The sequence below is a fragment of the Chenopodium quinoa genome, unplaced genomic scaffold (assembly GCF_001683475.1).
Source record: "Chenopodium quinoa cultivar QQ74 unplaced genomic scaffold, ASM168347v1, whole genome shotgun sequence".
In the NCBI taxonomy this organism is placed as follows: Eukaryota; Viridiplantae; Streptophyta; class Magnoliopsida; order Caryophyllales; family Amaranthaceae; genus Chenopodium; species Chenopodium quinoa.
This window is the reverse complement of record NW_018745403.1, coordinates 342,242-362,858: the sequence shown is the minus strand read 5'-3', so window position 1 is coordinate 362,858 and position 20,617 is coordinate 342,242. Positions and strand designations below refer to the sequence as shown.

At 35.1% G+C, this 20,617-nt stretch overlaps 1 pseudogene; it reads right to left on the bottom strand.

Moving 5' to 3' along the window:
- Positions 1 to 215: 215 nt before the first annotated feature.
- Positions 216 to 19,152, bottom strand: LOC110713050 (annotated as a pseudogene).
- Positions 19,153 to 20,617: the final 1,465 nt, after the last annotated feature.

Below are 20,617 nucleotides of genomic sequence, written 5' to 3'. Positions count from 1 at the left end.
ATGTACTAAGTTTTAGAATTAAATCACCTAATGCATCACTTTATTACTTTATTTTTACGATCTTCCTTTTTGCAGTATAAAAGGGCGAAGTAACATATCAGCCAGCTCTTCAGGCCAAGTAAAATAAAACTACAAACTACAAATGAGGCGGAACTGTTCTCACGATGAATTTGCATTACTCAACTATGTAACCTTAACTGAAGCTACAAAACGGCTTGGCACAAAATCGAGCAACTGCATAACAGTCATTTAAAAGTATACTACTTATTTAATACAATATCAACATACATGGAATAACTAGAGCATCTAACATGCATTAGGGTGCATCTAGAGCTAGGTTTAGGTGTGCCCATGAATATATTATACTCATTTGCTAAACTTTTGCTCATTGGAAATTCAATGAGCACTGAAATACCCTTGGGTGTAGGTACACCCGAGTGCATGTAAAAATTCCATCCATTGAACGCCATGATAATTTCTTTCCTAAATTACATTAAGTTACCATCATCTTAGCTTGAGGATCTTACCCCCTTCATAGTTCATACTAAAGCACTGATATCCATGTGATCATGAATCCAAAAAAAACAATGTAACCAAATCAAGATCTCACAAGGTGCAATAATCTTTCAAGATCTGCCTAGCAAGATCAACCGCTCCGCTTCTTTTGTACATCAAGTGCAAGTTGTATGCCGCTTCTCTCCGGAGGTCACAATAGCCGGATTTAGGATGTTCTGTGGGATCTTTATCTACTTTGATTAGCTCTGGTAAGGAGCAGTCCTCTTGGGAAACTGCAAGGACCTTCTCATAGTAAGTAGCTGCTAAGGTCACAAGTCCTACATGGTGGTACGCACGAGCTATATTATACAAGGCTTCCTGAAAAATTACCAGATTTTTGTGATTATGAACACATATTAAGAGGTTAAAATTTATTGCATTGGTATTACAAATTACAAGAAATATTCACTGGTAACTCAAAACAGATATAATTGTTGTCGGATAATATGGGATAAAAAGGGTACTACTGAACAGATCAACTCTTAACTTAGGGAGAATTACAGCCAGTACTTCGCAAAGGTCATATTCATGGCTAAATCTGTATTGATTTAGTCATACTATCAGAAGAATGAATATGGGCATGGCTAAGGAAAATGATCAGACAAAAGTAATCTTTTTCAACTCAATGTTATTTCTTTGCACTCCTGAGCTTGTTTTCAAACTGAAAAATATAAAAAAAAAATGGTAACCTGACTATTTTCACAAAGTCTCTGATTGTTGTAAAGGAACGCTAAGCCTTGTGCAACACACTGATGTTTGTTTTGAAGTCTATGTCCAAGGGCTAAATTAACCAACGCAGTCCCTGCAGAGGAAGAAGGATCATTATATGGAGAGTAAACACCAGCATATCACATCAATCGGGTAAGCATATCATTACATACATACCGACACAGAGATTGGCCAGTGGGGAATCAGGCATCAGTTTTTGTGCTTCCAAGTATTCCCATGCAGCTACTTGGTGTTGACTGATCATGGTAAACTGATTTCCAGAAATAATCATGGGTGGCACTAAATCTTTCTGTTCAACACGCATATGATGGAGGAATTTATTATGCTTCGACAGCCGATTCTCTAGTCTATAGCCAGATGAAGAACAGTAATAAGACATAGAATTTCAAATTAAACACGAATTTTATGCACAATCATTGACCACTTTCAACAAAAAAAAAATTGACAGATATGGAACAACACAGTCAACCTGGGAGTTGGGGTTGGGAGCAGTGTCTCCTAACCCTTCTTGCATTTTCCCCTAGACAGGGACATGCCATTTTCCTCCTCTGGATTCATAGGGGTTTCCATTCCCTTAACCACCCTATCTATGTATGTTGTACCTAATCTTTTCACTCTTTCCCCCCCCCCCAACACACACACACACAATAAAAACGGCTAATCTAGAACCCTACCTTTTAGCGTAGTTAAACAAAATAAAACTACATCGAATCAGAAAGGCTTTTAAAATGATAACCAAGTTCATAAATAATCAGATAAGTTCATCAGTAATAGGGTAAATGATCCATAAGAACAACCAGAACACCATATTAGCAGAGCTTGCCAGATTTGAACAGTGAAAGGTAGATTTCAGTTCAACGTGATTTTGGTCATTTCTGCAACTTAACAATTTTTTTCGTGCCACATTTCTGTGAAAAATCAGATGACTTTGCCAACTATCTTTTCTTCCTCCTAGTTGCCTGTTTTACCCTTTCAGGATATAGCAAGATCTGAACGGCAATAATACATAAGGGGATACCTGGTTTTGCTTTAATAGATTTTGAAGTTTGAACCACATAATCAAATTCAGAAAAGGCATAGACAGACCATGAAGACACTAAGGTGTGATTTTGCAGTAGTATCTAGATATCTACTATAGGCCTATAGCATCCTGCAAAATGAATTGCAATGATTCCAGACTAAACCAGATTTGACAGAAGCTTATTGTGGCTTATAATAATGTCGATGAATTTAAAGATAAATTGATTTCACAGGTGCTAAAGAAAAGAAAGGGAGACATAAAAAAAAGTGAGAGGAGGGTTACGAGGAAAAGATGTGAATGTGATGAACCTCCCTCAGGGCCCTGTTGTCCAGACATATGGCAGACGTCACACCAAGGGGTAAAAGGGGTAACTTAATAAAATGGTTCGATGTATGAGAGAATGTGTAGGAAGTGATGTTTAGCATGAGGCAACAAATAAAGAAAGGGGGAAGCCAGTAGGCATAGGGAACTGTGAAATCATTTTGTTTTGCTCTAGTTTTAGGAGTACTGAGTTTCTTGAAAGCTCAGCAGTTATTTTTCTCTTTTCTTCTTCTACTATTTATCAAAATCCTTCCCTTCTCAATCTTCAGTTATTTGTTCTGCTTTTCTCTATTGATCTTCCCTAATTACAGCTGGTGTAAATTGAGTTCATCACAATGAAACAGAGAGAGCTCAAATCCAGGGGCAATAATCTCACTAAGGGTGTGTTATTCAACTGAATTTGACTTATCTGAACTTATTATGGACGTAAATTGAACGTATTTGAACAAACTTGTCGGAACTGATATGAACTTATCCGGATTTATTATTCCTGAACTCACCTAAAATAAGTAGAAATAAGTTGGACAGAACACAGCTTAAATAATCTCAATTTACTTTCATTCAGGATGTCCCGGATATGAGAGCTGATGTGAACTTTATGAGAATCCCTTATTGACATCCCTTCCAGTAATTTTTTTTTTTTGTTTTTTGAGGCCAGTAAATGTGCCACATAATATGTCCTCAAAATATCAGCATCTGGGAACTAAGCAAGAGGAAAATATTGACGAGGCCAAAAAAATTAAGTGGAAACCTAACAATGTGTATTGTGACGGTCTCCCAAATGATATATGCAATGGAAATGAAGGTGTTTGCAATAAAGCCCAAGGCCACATATTAGATGTACGTCCACATCACTGTTAATGGGGGGAATGCCCTTGCCATGGTAGTCACAACTATCGAAACGAAATAGGTTGGGTTGAAGCTATCTCAAACAGATGACATAGTAAAGACAATTAACTCACCAGTAAACCAGATTTCACCTTGGCCCCAACGGATTACAGTACAATTAGATATCCCAAACTTAAGCAATATGCATACTAGATGATGATATTGCAATAATGAGTATACATCTGATCCCCACTACTTGTACTTGGCCCTTCTTAACCAATTACCAATCCTCTAATTCCAGTTATTTTACCCCAAGTCAGGGATTTTTTGGGATACATAGATTCACAAGTTCACACTTCACACCAAAACCTGAATCGATCCTCTTTTCAAGAGGGAAGTACCTTTACAATTGTATAATAGATTAAAGGGAACTAACTTCTTTTATAGTCCTACTTGAACTAGGCTAGGAAAGAGCTTCATTCATCAAAAACCTAGAACTGGTTTGCTAGAGCAACTTTTCATGATATCAAATTTAAGGACCAAACTCCTTATTTATGGCTGGGAAATACATAAACAGGAGTTTTAAGAGAGATATAAGGATTTTATGTACCTCAAGACTAATCGGTAATAGCAATTCCGGGCAGCAATACTCTGTGGACGCTGCTGAACAATGTAGCGTACATAGTCAAACCCATCAGATGGATCAGTAATGTTCAAGGCTATTTCTGCAGCACAGGAAGCAGCGTATTGGCAACATAAAAGAAGTCTCATTAAAACTTCTATTTGAAATGGAACTTGAGAATGTGAAGTGTTAAAACTAAAGAAAGTGGGGAATCATCCATCCCCCATAAAGGCAACTAGAGAAAAATTATGAAGAATTCCGTGTTAAACACATACGGGCACCAAGGGACTGAAATTTCTCCTTTTTCTCAGCAGGCAGCGTCTTGCAAGTTATTTTCAAGGTGAGCTTTATAAGTTCTAAAGCCTCACTATACCTTCTCAAAGATTTCAATGCTATACATAACTAACAAAAGAACACACAGATGATTAGTTCAGGCCAAAAAGTGGAGGAATAAAACATAAACATACAATAAACTTCACAATATAGGAAAAAAGTTATTGAGTAATGAACTCATAACATGAACAGCTATCTACAGATCAAACTTGGAATGCAAACGCAGAGATCCTAATCCTCTAAACTCAGATTTTTGAATAAACCTAACTTCAACAGCAACCTCAAGCTTGCCAAAAGAAAGAAAGAAAGTTGACCATTTTCAGGATATAACTCCTTCACTTTCACCTACAAGAAAAGCTATAAAAACTAACCTTTCATTGATACCACACAAGATGCTTTTTAATAGTTCAAAGCTTGAGAACAACAGTGCAAGCCCCAAGACTAGCTAGTAAATTGAAGTCAACAAGGTGTTGCCAACAAGAATTCCATCACCATAAAATACTCCCAGAGCACGCCAATTAAGCATCCCAGGTCACAAGTAAAAGTTCAAATAAATTTAAGTATAAGCCTCATGAAACTTTTTAAAGTACACATTTAGTGTTTAAGATGAGCAAAATAGAGTTCAATTTACAACAAAATGCCAGGATAATTATAATACGTAAATTAAGCTTTATACCATTGATTTAAAAACTTTTGCTACATGATTTAAAATCTATAAGCTTTATACCATTGAAAACAGCTCACAATATGCTTCAAAATAAGACCCATATTCCATATATTCACACAAAATAGAAAAATGGAAATCACTTAGCATACTGTCTAAGCATACCACGTCAAATTATACAAATTATAAATAATTTTTTTCCTATTTACCTTTTCATGATCGCCAATGCACATTGTAGACCATTGATATCTTTATTTGTATAATATTAAGAATTATAAAATTTGTATTTTGAAAATACACATTAAAATGAATCCAACAACATCCAACACGAATATGTTTTCCTTATATACAAATGGGATAGAGGTAGTAAATTAGTAATTAGAGTTTGGACAGAAGCCTGCAACATAAATTCTACCCTACAAAACAAGCTGGTGTGTGTCAATTAAAACCAAAGTCAATGATCTATATGTCAGTAACTCTCAATAAATACACTTAGAAAAATTTCACTATTTCCTAATAAGTGTAATCAGATATTGCGAGATAAGTAAAATCAAAGAAGTTGAACGAGAAATTCAAGTGAAGCATACAACATCCTAGAAAGTAAGTAAGAATTAAAGTTTGGCCAGTAGAAGGATAGTAGCACTGGTATCAAAATAAAATGAATCAATGCAGTTTTATTATTCAAGCAAGCAACATTAGCAAAATAGTCGAAAAATAAAGACTGACATCTGAAATGAGGTTATAATGCTCCTCGTCCTTGAAGAGATCGGGCAATGGAGGCTCCTTCAGTGGTTGTTGCTGAACCCATCCCAAATAAAAGTGTAATGAATAATCAAATACAAAAAAAAGCAAAATTTTTCACCAGGAGAAATTGATGTTTTAAGGTGAACAATTATTACTGGAACTTCATCTTCTGATTCATCACTTTCCCAATCAAGTCCAGCAGCCATTGCAGCAGATATCTTCTCTTCTTTTGACATTGCCCTCTTTTTAAGCAGCTTTATAGCCCTATTAGCTTTCAACCTATGATGTCAGCAAAGAAGAAAGAGTGGTTAATCTTTCCTTATAATCAATTTATCATGATCCACATCAATTATTCTTTGTTCACAAATTTCAACCTGGGTTTTATTGCAGGAAACTATTAAATAAGCAGTATAAACTATAAAGAACACAAATATCAAATAAGTATCTACACGGCACTGCCACATACGCAAGGGGGTAAAAAAATCAATTAAGATTCATATTTGCAAAATTATAGGGTGTTCTATAGCCCCAAACACACACACAATATACAAGGTAGATAGTTGCAGAAACGAATATGACGATAAGAATTTAATGAAGACATCATTGCATACATTCAGCAGAAGGTAAAACGTTTAAAGAAAATATTTCAATAGTTCTATGGAAGAGCAAATCATCATATTACAAATGAAGAAAAAAAAATCCAGCATAACTCAAAGCAAAGGATGCACATACTTACAACTCATTTCTGGAAGCTGGTCTTCTAAAACTACCAAAGACAGATTCTGTCTGATGATCACCAAGAACTTTGGCTGCTCTGTCAGATAGTTCACTCATTGAAAGTCTTTTCCTCTGTTTTGCCTGGAACGCATTAAATATATAAGCTAACACAATTTACAAAGATACTATGAATGCAATACGCAATTATGCATCAAGACTCTATGCATCTCGATAGGCAATGTGACAGCAATAATCATAGCACCCAGAACAAACAAAGATAGATACAAGATACTTTGGTGAAAGTACAAAGGAAATGGCAAACAATGTTGGTTAAGATTGCTTTTTTGCTGGTACGAGCAATGAAAAATTGTCCAGGATTCCATTATAAGACTCACATGATCATGAGCAAACAAGCATGTGCACAAAACACAGCCACAAAGGTTAATATACAAGGACAAGCTCCATTTCGAATGATTTCAACTTTATACAATTCAGTCATCACAATTCAGATCCCCGATTTCCCTAATCTATCAGACAAGATCTCTTACACTTCCCTGCTCTCCTTTCCAAATCCCTCTCCTAAAGTTCACCAACACCAATAATTTCCAGTCACTCAATCAAGAGGATCACACAAAAAACACCATCCCTATATTTAACCTCCCTTCTCTCTTTTGCTCCTTTCTTATATCCCGAAAACAAACAACATCAAGTTTCATGATTGCAAACAAAGATTGGCAGTTTCATAGAAGAACCATCAAGGATAAGGCAAGGAATATAGCATTCACAAACAACAGGAGCAGCAAGGTATCATTTAACGGGAGCACAGCTACATTTTATTCAATGGCAGCACGTCGCATGGAAAGGATTAATATCGAACAACCTTTATTTTGTAATTAAACACAAACACCAAGAAAAAAAACGTCATTACATTTCCACATTCGACTTCATCATCTGTTCATACCAAAGTAACCTAACATCAAATTATATAATGGGGAAAACAGGCTCTCATTTCTAGTAAACCATCACCATTTACGTCTCAAAAAGCATCATGCTTTTTTCATAAATGTACAGCGTCAATAGGTAACCGGCCACATCCATATTCCATAAATGCACATATCCTATAATTCAAAATCATATCATGAAAACTGACTCAGAGAGCGTGTTTCAGAAACAATAGTAGTGCCAAAACCAGTTCAAGTGATGTTGCACAGGTCACTACGACTCTACCTCCCTACGATTATGTATGCCATGATCTACACTAAAGGGTGGTTGCTGTTGTATTAACATGTCAAGTGCCAAAATAAAAGACAATTTTTACAGTACATAAAAAGGGAAAACACAAAAAAGCTCACCAAAGAATAACTGATTCCTACTTGATTCTAAAATCTCATCAGAGAATATGCTCAATGTCCAAATAGATGCATGTGCCATGCAAGTGTGTTCAATACTGATATAGAAGCATGACTGAGCATGGATGTGGATACAAGCAAGTGCAGACTTGTGTCTTGTTGCGTGGATGCATGAACAAGATTCAATGACACTTCTAAAGCTACACTTTTAGAAAAGTACCTTCTGCTGCATTGAATCAATCTTTAGTGATTCATGGATAATAGGGTATATCACTTCAACAAAGGCCTCAAGCATCCCTTTAGTTTTAAAGATATGAGATAACTTCAACTTCACTTTGACATTAAGCCACCAAGGTTCTGATCTATCTGCATGCATATCCTTTGATAAAACTGGCAAAAATGAATATTAGACATGAGAGGATGTTATTTGACACTGATCCCCAAAGAGTTCAATAGGAAAAGCAGTGTAAGATTCATGGAACATCACTACCTGGGTTAGATGGAGGTGAAAGCAATTCAATTTCTCCTTCTGCTCTGTTTTCCTCAAGAAGAATGGAAGCTAGAGTCAAACGAGCATCAATATCATCTTCACTAGCTTGTAATCCTGAAATGAGAGACTAGTAACTAACTAGAAATAAGGTCAAACAAGATCAATTGTTTTTTAGCTAGCATGGAACATGCCTCACTAGCTTGTAATCCTGAAATGAGAGACTAGTAACTAACTAGAAATAAGGTCAAACAAGATCAATTGTTTTTTAGCTAGCATGGAACATGCCACAAGCAAAGTCCATAGAGATGGAACATTCTCAGCTAACAGATTTCTACATTAGACACAGCAGTCTCAATGAAGCAGGTGAATGTGAACCCATACCTTAGATAAAAGATAATCTAGCTTATAGCAAGACATTTACAGATTCTACCCTACAATTCAAAGTTACGTTTCTTCCATGTCACAAGGTAATATGTTAACATAGAAAATTTCAAAGTATAATTACTTAATTTCGAAAGTGGCCTATGGTGTTAGGATGGCTAAAAATACAAAACTTCCTTGCATGAGGAAATTTTTGAAATGGTATCAGCTCAACACACAGAACCAAACCCAACCCATTTTACCCAACATCCTGAACAAGAATCAGAGAACCAAATCTGAATTGTACCGAGCCCATGGCTAACCAAAAACTCAATAAAACTCGATCTATACCTCATTGTTCCACACAGGAAATACTCAAACCTGATTCAGCACAACCTGTTATTAACCGGAGCCGATAAATTAAACTCAATTCAAACCAGACACCAATAGAAACTCAGAACTCAGTTCAACTCCAAGTCATTATTTACTTGACGATAGGAAAAAATAAAAATAAAACTCAATTCAACCCAACATAATTTAATTGAATGAGAGAGTGGGACCATAAATTTTGGTAGTGGGAAGAGAGAAGTAACAAAATCTTAGTGGGTCCATATCATAAAAGGATGTGCGTCATTTAATCTGGGACAACCATATATGGGAAGCGTGTCATTGAATCTGGGACGGAGGGAGTGGTAGCGTGAGTGCATGCGTACTGAGACAAAAGATGTTGAAGGGTCTGTGCGGTGAAATAGATTGGCCCACTACCTCAAAAGTGGGCATTATATTGATTAAAATCATGCCTATAACGTTATCAGCTTAAAGGAGATTCAGGAAAAGAGCTTCAGAAAAGTTTGAAGAACTGGATAGCTAAAGTAGCTTTTTTCAAAATCGAGTAGCAGTGCGCAATTTTCAAACTTACGATTTCCTACAAAATTGAAACATGACAATGTTGGATAAAATCAATTGCAGAAGGAAGTTTGCCAAGCAAATAACAAACCAACATCTCACAGAGCTCTAGATGCTTGATAAGGTGCAACTCCAATTGTATATAGGCATTCTAAAGATTAACAGATGAGACGGACCACTTTCTCATCAAACAGCCCTTTGTAGTCAAGCTAGAATGCCTATTTAGTTTTTACTGAGTCAGTCTATAGAACTCTGAGTCTTTGACCCATTGCACTCTCGTTGCACCCCTCAAACATCTTTATCCACTAGACTACAAGCATAAGCCCCCCATAATTTGTTCCATATCTGTGTGCACAATACAATGAATTCATTTTCTATGTTTATGATGTGACATCAAGTATAAAGCCCATTTACCCTCAAAAACTCCTGAGTCCGTACGATTTACTATTAGCCAACATCATAATTCTATAACCAGGGTCTCACTGAAGTTGGGGCAGAAAAATCAGATGTATGTAGCTCAAAGCCTAAGTTACTCAGATCTTTATTTTACCTCAATACCCATGTTGGACCCTCGACTTTCTATTGTGGGTATGGGCTCTTGTTGACACTTCATTTTGAACCTAAAACATGGAAAGTTTTCATAAAATAGCTAAGATTAATACTTGGCAAATACATAAGAATCACATAACATAAAAACGAAGAAAATTTTAGACTACACATCCTAAGAGAACCATGAAGCTAAACTCCTGGCACAGTAGCAAGTGACCTTACGCTGTTTGAGACACAGCCATCTAACATCAGATAATACTTCAACGCTAACTCATGTTGGTGCAGATTTCCAAATGAGTTGGCCACTGCCATTAATAAGTCTATCTGCTGCTCTGCATTTTTCCTTTGCAAATGACTGAAACAAATCTGTACACCATTGAAAGAAGTTATTGGAGAATAAACCAAAATGTGTAAAGGTATCCAATATCACATCAACCATAACAACATAAAATTCACCTAATCTGGCAATCATCAACCAACATACACAAGCCCTTACAGATTGCTAGCAGGATGGTTTTTATAGAAAATGGTAACCCTCGACAATATGCAATCTCTGGAACAAAAGAGATGCCGACACATGGGCCACATAAGAAAATTATGGTGGAAAAGATGAGGGAATCTGATAACAAGGGTCCCCCTTCCTCAATATCTTTTCAAATATATCCTTGTTCAATGCCAGCATTGTATTTCTTAGAAAAGAAATATGAATGTCAAAGGTTCAGCACGAGGAGCATTTTGCCATAAAAAGCGTTTCTACCCTAAACATTCCACAAAGATCATACACACCCTTTAAATGAATGTTCATTATGGGTGAGTTTTCTTAAAACGCCAATCAAAAGCAGAAAAGGAAAAATACAATCCAACAATTCAAAAGAACCAGCAAAATCAGCCATCAGGTATCGGGTCACTAGAGAGGAAGTAAGAAACAAACACACCTGAAAAAAACTTAAAAACAATTTTTATATAAAATAAAAATAAATTAAAAATAAACACCATTAAAAAGAGATGAAGGAAAAAAGTAGTCAGAATTTACAACTCCTAGCCACAAAGCATATTCAATCAAAATAAAATACCAGGATGGTGGTGATTGGACAAAAATTTTGTGGCTGGATACTTTGTAGAAAAAAGAACAATAATTCTAAAATGACACCTGAGGCATGTTGGATCCATCACTTTCTTAAAGACAAGTAGGCTATTTGTGCTCAAGTATATAATTCAGAACAAAACTTCTCAAAAAAAGAAAGAAACCATAATTTCTCTTCACCCACAAACACCTAAAAATAACCCAAAGTATAAAGCCACGAGACCGTCAACTTGTCCATCTCCGAAACGCAATGCTTCCCTCAAAGATATTCTACAAGTAGCAGCAACCAAGAGTCCAAGAGAAATACTAACCCAAACAAGAGTTCTCAAGAATTGTTCGGAGAAAGTGCAATTAAGAATTAAAGACACACTATGACTGTACGGCATCCATATCAGAGAAGAAAGCAACTTGTAGATGTAGCTAAGCATTCAAGCAACCAGAAAACCAATAAACCACTTCTATAAGCTAATGCTTTCAGTAACATCTATCAAACATACCTCTGCTTTCTCCATATTCCCTAGATGAGCATGACAAATCCCTTCTCTTACTCTCAGACACAAGGGAAACTCCTTCACTATATTACAGGCCTTCTTTGCATGCTCAATGTGCTGAAGTGCTTTTGTATAGAAATTGCTTTCAATAAAGAATATAGCCAGCATATCAACCACGGTAAGATCAGCTTCAGAATGATGCTTGTTAAGATAGTTCTCCAAGATAATAATAGAACGTTCAAACTGGCCAGATCGCTTGTACAACTGCAAAAGAAAGCAAGTCAAGAAGATACCATCTTTAACAGATAAAACATAATACCCTCTCTTAGACAATGCTTGTTCTCCTTTCCATTTTGAAAGTCCTACTTATCATTTTCCTCCAAATTCAATTAATACAGAGTACACTGCTCCACTAAACATCTTTCCATAGGTTCTCCACTTTTTCTTAACCTTGGTAAAAAGTCCATTAGGATAAACATAGTGAAACGGAAGTAGGTAACAAAGAAATGCATGAAACATTACGTTGAAAATTAACAACTATACAGAGAGTAATGCATCCTCTTTAATCTTTAAATGAGAAGTAAATGAATAACAGCAAGGCTGTAAACAGAAAATTTAAAATGACCATGTATTTTTTTTTCAGTACAGTCACAAAACAATTGCAAAATAGCTCTGTATAAGTCACTATGTCACACAAACCCCTATGATCATATTTTTTTTTTATTACTCATCAAAATAGATATTAAAATTTTATTCAAAAAAAAAAATAGCTATTTTTCTCCTCTAAGGTCATTAAGTAGATAGCTCCCAAAATTTTAGGTCCCTCTCCTCAGAAAGCAAGCCTCGGATATCTCAATTGGAAAATTTTCCTACTAAACATGTGTTACTTCACTCTCACATTACCAAACATTACATATTCCAATATTCAGTAGTCATAAAGAAGGATGTAGCAAGACAGATAAAATATTGTAAGAGTTACAGCAAGTCATCGGACAATGTTTACGGACAAGAACTTTAAAACACAAGGATCAAGATGAAACCGTTGCCGCAGTCTTGAGTGCTTCAACATTATCAGGGCAGAGTTGAACAATCTGATCATATGATTCAGCAGCTTTTGAATAATCCCCTATCTCCATGTAAAGTGAAGCACGATGGTATCTGAGTGTAACATCCTTCGGATCGGCAGTAATTGCCTTAGAAAGACAATACCAAGCTTGACCGATGTTACCCTGCTCTCTACATTAATAAAAGTATGAGACCATTAAATCAGGAAAAATAATCACTAACAAACTATAAGGAACTATGAGGTTTCTAATAAAAGAAAAAAATTAAAAATAAATCTCTACCATTGATACTGATGAGAAAACTATCAATAGTACATTACAAACTATAGGTGTAACACCTCAAGATTATCCAACATCAGACAGAAATAAGATAAATGATGGGTTTACATGAAATTTGCCATTCCAGGCTCCCATTTTAATGCTTAATGGACTCTTCCAGAATCTATTTGGAGATAACCAACCAATTACAAAAGGGTTGGGCTAAGTTAGTTCAATTGGTTTCAGAGTCACTCCTTAACTCAGTACTGTTACAAAATGATATTGCGACCTAAAATTGACTTCCATATCCTCCTCACAGTCCTCAGTCTAGCAAGGTGACAAGTGGTGTGGGAGACCATAGCCACTGATGTATTGCAAACCAATGCAAAACCATAAATGAGCCACAGATTTAACTTTACGTTTCAGCGGCACCGACAACCATAGCAGCAGTGTCACAAATGGAAAACCGAAAAAGAGTAAGTCAAATGACCTATACATTATACAGTATACACGGGTCAGTTATAAAAAATTTCCCCATAAATAAAATTCAAAAGATGCTCATTGGCCAGTTTGGTATTTAAGCTCATAATTTGAGGTAAGATAAACAAAAAAAATTCTGTAACATGAAATGTTTTCTCCCAAGTATGTGCTTGATTCTCATTCTCACTCAATACCCTTAAGTATGTGCGCAGTGGAGGTTGATAAATAGAGGATAACAGGAATTAACAAAGAAAAACACATACTTAGAGTTAGAGGGTGGTAATCCAATACCCTGGAAATTCACATCCAACATTCCATACAGAATCACACAATATCATTACAATCACCTCACTTTGTCACCTTTTACCAAATGGCCATTCAAGCTTCTAAAAAGTTTAAGGGAAACTTCAATAGTTTAATGACCCCTGACTTTCAGCCAATAATACTAAGTGCTCTTAGTGAAACGTCACCACACAATACAATTATAAGGGGAAAAGGGGAATATCTAACTTTGATGTCTTCCACACATATAATCTACATTGCAATTTGCAAGTGGATCTTTTCCCAAACACTTAAAAGTTAATTTTCTCTCAGTTCCTGTGTCCCTAGAAACCCACATTATGTAAAAACGATCTACTGGTATGATATTAAAACATCGCATTCTAGATAGGCAAATTCAAACCATTTTAAATATTTCTTTGATCATCCCATATGAGCAAAGGATCATTTAAAAAAAATAAACAAAACAAAACTTTGAATACTTGCATGGACCAAGTCACAAGCAGTTTCCAAAGAGGTGAATCTTTTGGACCCACAAATGCAGCAATCATGTAGTAATCCATAGACTTCTTTTTGTTACCCATAGAGTTATATACAAGCCCAAGTGTGTGATATGGATCCGGTAGATTTGGGGCCAATCGAACCACTTCAATCAACAACCTGATAGCCTACAACAGAATGACCAGAAAGTTAACAGACACCATATACACTAAGTGGACACAGAAGCAATATTGAACTGAAATGCTCCTAAACTACAAGGTATATTAAGCATACAGACATTAATTTAGGAAAGTAAACAAAAACTGAGAAATATTATGAGCAACTATAAAGAACTACACAAAACAACCACTAATATCAGTGAAACAGAAGCTGGGTCTGAAGATGTAGACATGGTAAAGATATCTTGGTGGTAAAAACCAGAGTGAGACAAGGACCACATGGTAAAGTGTTAGATTGAGGAAGCATGATTAATAAGATATACTATTATATCAGAAAATGTATGATAAATTAGAACAATTAATCCCCATGCTTAGCCAACATAACATCCATCACCAATCCTACCTCCACTAGGATTGCATTACCACTAATAACTCAAAGGATATATAGCCATGTAACTATGATAATTTTTTAAAGCCATATGCATCTATTGATAAACCAAGAATAAACTTGTTTAGAACATTAAAGATAAAGCATTAATAAGCCCAGGAGAGGATATTCGTGATACATAATGAACTCAAATCCCCAATAGCCTAATAGGTAAGTCCATAAGTATAACATACCCAATTTACGATAAGAGCATACTGCAAATTGGGTAACATGTTATTGACAACACCAAGGGTAGACTTCTAGGCACTATACATCGTCTTCCTGCCTCAAAGTCATTGACTGTAAGCTTTGGCTAGAGCGACTGACAGAGCCTTGGATTCCACTTCTCGAAGGGCCACTAGACCCTAGTGAAGTCAAATCCTTCAAAAACACTTGCACTTAACTTTAGAGCACATTTAATGCTAGTCTAAACTAATAAGAAGTACAGTTGCATACAGTCACTCCCTCACCCAAACACCTAGATAGTCAGTGTTAATATATAGAAAATGTGCTAGACAAGATGAGGCCAAAGGCCAAGGCCCTACTCAAATCATGGCGAAAAATCAAAAAATGATTCGAAAATGGCATGAAAAAAGTAGACCATAAACAATAACGATTCAATGCAATGAAATAAAAAAAAAAAAAAAAAAAAAAAAAAAAAAGATATACATCATTTTTACAAGAAAAAGATCAATTCATTGCAAAATTGACCTTGCAACTCAATTGAATTAGAAGAAGAGCAAAGATTTAACAGGGTTCACATACATCATCATAATGGCCATGCGCATAACAAAGATTAGCATCACCAATCTTCTTTGTGATTTCAGGGCTAAGCTTATTCCTTGATCCTTTACGCCTCCCTCTCTTCTTAGGCTGAAGCATAAAGACAAGAAAATAGTGTGAGATGAAAATATGAAATGAAACAGTTATAAGAAGCAGAAGAGATCTGCATCCACCTTCAGATTTTACATCACATGCCACCATATGAAGAAGGTGCAAGGATAGACTACAAATACTGTGAAAATAATTTATTATATGGCCAAGCTGCTACATTCAAAGCCTCGCATTTTCAGAGTGAACTAAAGGATAAACAAAGTGAAACTACAAAATGTCCTGCAATGATAAAAACAGCTAAGTGTCTCTGAAATAAGCACACTAATTGGAACACTACGATTAAGAAATGGGAAGAGCGAGGTTATACTCAGAATTGTAAGAAGTGAAGAAGCAACATCATGTAAGTGTAATAACATCACATCCATATAATCCTCCAAAATAGATAAACAGATAATTCCAACCACAAATAATTATTGAGGAATTTAATTGGAAATACTAATAGTGAACAATTTGAACATGATAAAAGAAGCTTTCTGCCAAGTGCTACAAGAAGCATCATTTTGGATTACAGATATAAGCATGGAAATAATAGGGATAGAAGAAAACTAATCACCACGATATGAAATCAACATATTCCTCCCCATCCTAATGTGCAACAAACACATTAAACCCTTGTGAAGTTAAGTATCAGCAACCCATAACATATTCTCCATTGCAGAATTAAGTTCAAAAGCAATTCCTTAAGCATCATATAATATATTGCATCTTCTGACACTCTAGTTACCTATTTTTCCCTTTCTTTAGTCAAAAATGTTCCCACGGGTGAGATTTTCTTCCTTAAGCAACCATGTTCCCAAAAAAAAAATTCACTATAGAAAGACTTTTCTAAAGAAACACAATGAAGAAAAGTACCTTTTTAGATCTTCTACGAGCACCATAATTCAAGGCCTCTTCTATTTCTGCAAAGGTTGCTCCAGCAGTAATCTCTGGCCTCCGTTTCTTAACTGAACCTTCTCTGCAAATGTAACCAATTTTTAAAACTCCAATATAAGCCCATATATAAAAAAATTCCCAAATATAGTCTAGTATAACCCAGGGATCTCTACAACAACAATTCAGCTAATGCATACGAAATGTCATAATGATCTGAAATGAAACGACCAATGCATGAACACACAGAAAAAGGAGAACTATACAAAAGTCTCCTTTAAGAGCTTTACCACATTAAGTGACAGCAAGAAAAATATTCACTGATCTCAATTTGTGCTCCTAGTCATTAACGAATTCAACACATCCCCCAATGGGGAAAACTTTCATTATGATGCTGAAAAGCATAATAAATTTGCTATATTGGTGACCCTCGAGGTCTCGAATTACAGAACTTTGTATCTGCATAGTAAACAGTGAAAGAGGGAAAATATGTGGACAGCAAGAAATAAAAATGACCCATCGCAAGTACCAACTTGTGGGGACATAGCCAACGATGAACGACAACACCAGTTTGCAAACTCTAAACAAAAATTACCCCAAACAAATGTTATGGTATAATTTTTCATATATATCAGGTCACTCTTAAATGCAATTTTTTTGTAATTCTCTCAAATACAACCAGAAGGATGCTTACATATATGATATCTTTATTATACATAAAATAAAATCAAATTCAATTGGTTCGGATAAGTTCCAATTAGGGCTACCCAAGTTCAACTAACATCTAAGTCATATTCAGGTATACACACTTTATTTCCCACATACACAAATGTCACACCCCTAAAAAAATTTAGGGTTATTCATGCTAGATTGTTCTTGTTGCTTTATACAATTGTGCAGAAAACTGATTATAAGGCTAGACAAAAATAAAGGGGTAAATAAAAAATGAATGAAAAGTAAAAAGGCAATATACCCTTGAATAGCAGCAGCAATAGCCTTGCGCTTCTTCTCAGCCAAAGCTTTATACTCAAGCTGTTCAAACTGTTGATAAAGTTGAACCTCAGAAATACCATCCTCAACAAAATCCAAAGGATTTATATCCCCTTCAAATCTCACTAAACATTCCTCATACCCTTCCTCCAATTCATCTTCACCTTCACCCTCCTCCCCTCCATCACCATCTTCTTCTCGTTCTTCTTCCTCTTCCTCTCCTTCATTTGCTTCTTCGCTCTCCTCTTTCATCACATCTTCACTCTCCATTGACACAAATAAATTCAGGCTGCCCTGCAACAAGATAGGGGAGAAACTTTGTGCCCAAATGATCAACGAAACAAAACAATCATAAAAGGGAACTAAATTGAACAAAACGGTTCGAACCCTTAATAAAAGTGGTCACAATTGAGAATAGTGTAATTCAGAAAGCACCTTTCATAAAATAAAAATTGTTGGGAAACACCTCATAAGACTAAAAATATTTATAGTAGCGCCTAGGATCTAGTTTCTGGTCAAAAAGTCGATTTTTCAGCAGAGTGGCCATTTTTCGGGTCATTTCAATTCTTTCCTCATCATCTAGGTTATGATAATCTAATACACAAACCTTTGGTTATCTCAAAGGAATAAGAAAGACCAGATAGACAATTGAGCAAAGGATAAAGTGATAAACTAGGTTTACACCAATTGATTATTTGTCCTAAACCTGCTTCAAATTTACATTTCCTACTCAATAAATAATGTAACAATGCGGTCAATTTTCGTCTAACCACGCTACTAAAACCGACAGCTACTGTGATTTTTGCTTCCAATACTTAAAAATTTGCACAATCAAATGGTAGCAGAATATGAGAAAACTAAATCTGATATGATGTTGTCTCACATTTTCAATTGAGACGTAGAACAAGTATAGGAGATCATATTTATAGGGAAATCAAATTGAAAGTGCTAAACAATTGAAGATTAAAAATTCAGAAAAATAGAGACCAAAGGTCAAAGCTTTATACAATATGGTAGTAAAAATTGAAACTCTAAGACACAAAAGTCAAAAAATCGAAATAAAGATGAAATTTTTGAAGAAATTAAAAGGGGTTAAAGTAAAAGTGAATTAGAACAAACCCTTTTAATTTCCCAATAAAATTCTTGATATATAATGTGAAATTGGACTGTGAAGTTGCAAAAATATGAATAATTATTTGGAATTCTAATCAATAAAAATTGAAGAATTGAGAGACTTACACAGAAATTTTGCAGCTACAAGAAGATGTTGGAATGCTGCTTATTCCAAGGATGAATATTGGCGATGATTGACTAGACTTGGCAGTTGTCAGAGAAGATGTTCGAATGCTGCTTGCAATGCTTTTGCTCTTTTTATGTTTTGTACTCTGTAATTATGTAAGGTGCGTTGTATAAATAGGTCTTCTTGCTATTTTGTTGGGGTTTAGCCACTTTTGAGGTCCTGGGTTTTGAAAATCACTTCACACCCGATAATATGTACTCTGTAATACGGAGTATTTAATAAAAATAGCTATTAAAATAAAACTAAAAATAACCTTAAAATGTACATATATTTCGTACTTCATAGAAGTGTTCTCTAGTCAGTGTTTTTCTTCCAGAAAATCAAAAAAAAAAAAAAAAAACACACCGAAAGATAGAAACTTGCTCATCGGATACTCTTAATCATTTCCTTTATCATCTTGTGGTAGGCGCAATTTCAGGTACATTTTATCGACTTTCATTGATTGCAAATAAGAATTATCAATGTGAAGATTTACATGTACTAACATAATATTGATCACCAACATCCTGATTTTGAAGTCTTTGGAGTATCTCGGAACATACAATTGGGAGTAAATATATATGTGTGATTTCTATTCAAATTTGATATTTTGATGTAACGGTTGGTTTTCTTCTACCTATCTCACTCTGATTTAATCTTAATTGCTGATTTGCTGCGTTATAGTGCACATAATCTCGGGTTTTGTTTGCCGTTGCCCTGTCGTCCAACTAGTAGTTTTATTATAACGAGTACATGATTATTGTTTCTTTGTATCCATGTTATGGAATACGTACATTCCATTTTTGTCAAGATTATTTTCTTACTTTAAGAGTTTGGGGGTGTTAGGCATAATGTATTGATCTGTTAGCCCAATTTTCTTACCCAACTAAAAAAAAACTGTCTAATTTTGTAGATGACACGTGTTATTTTTATTTTTTGTTAAACATGTATCATGCGTAAACCAATAATAACTTTGGTTACCCTTACACCATTTCGAGAATTTATACTTTGTATATTTTTACAAGTATGTTATTGATTTTAGCTCAAATCTGCTTTTAGATGAAACCTACTCCGTAATTCACAACATACTTTCGTTAATGAAACGAGATTTTGAGAAATTACATACACTTCCCTATGATTACTAATATTTTTGATGATTCTGATTCATCTATGTACAGTTCCAGATCTATTAGAGTTAGTGAGGTGATTGACGAAGGAAGCAATTAAGCATACGTTAGTTATTTTGTTAAAGAGGCTAAAGATTCATCCGAACAACTGTTCTGCTCTAATGATCCATCAAATTAGCAAGATACAATTTTAGCAGTTTGTCTCTAAAGTGAACTCTAGTTTTTCTCCTTATCAATTTGACTTTGTCGGATCATTTCAATGGCTCCAGGTATATCACTCTTTGTTTATTCATATAGTAAACATGCTTTTGTTGTATTATTTCAAAGCGTACGTAGTATGTTCATAGTATCTCTCAACAATGGTCATCAATTGGTTATGCATATCTTTGGAGTTTGTTAATCATTAATATTTTTGACAAATAATGTATCTTGTATGTGTAAGAATAGTGAGACAAATCTCTTGATAATCCCATTAGGTCTTCTAGTTATTGTTTGTTAACGTTGAACAGTTTCTACTCCATCCATCC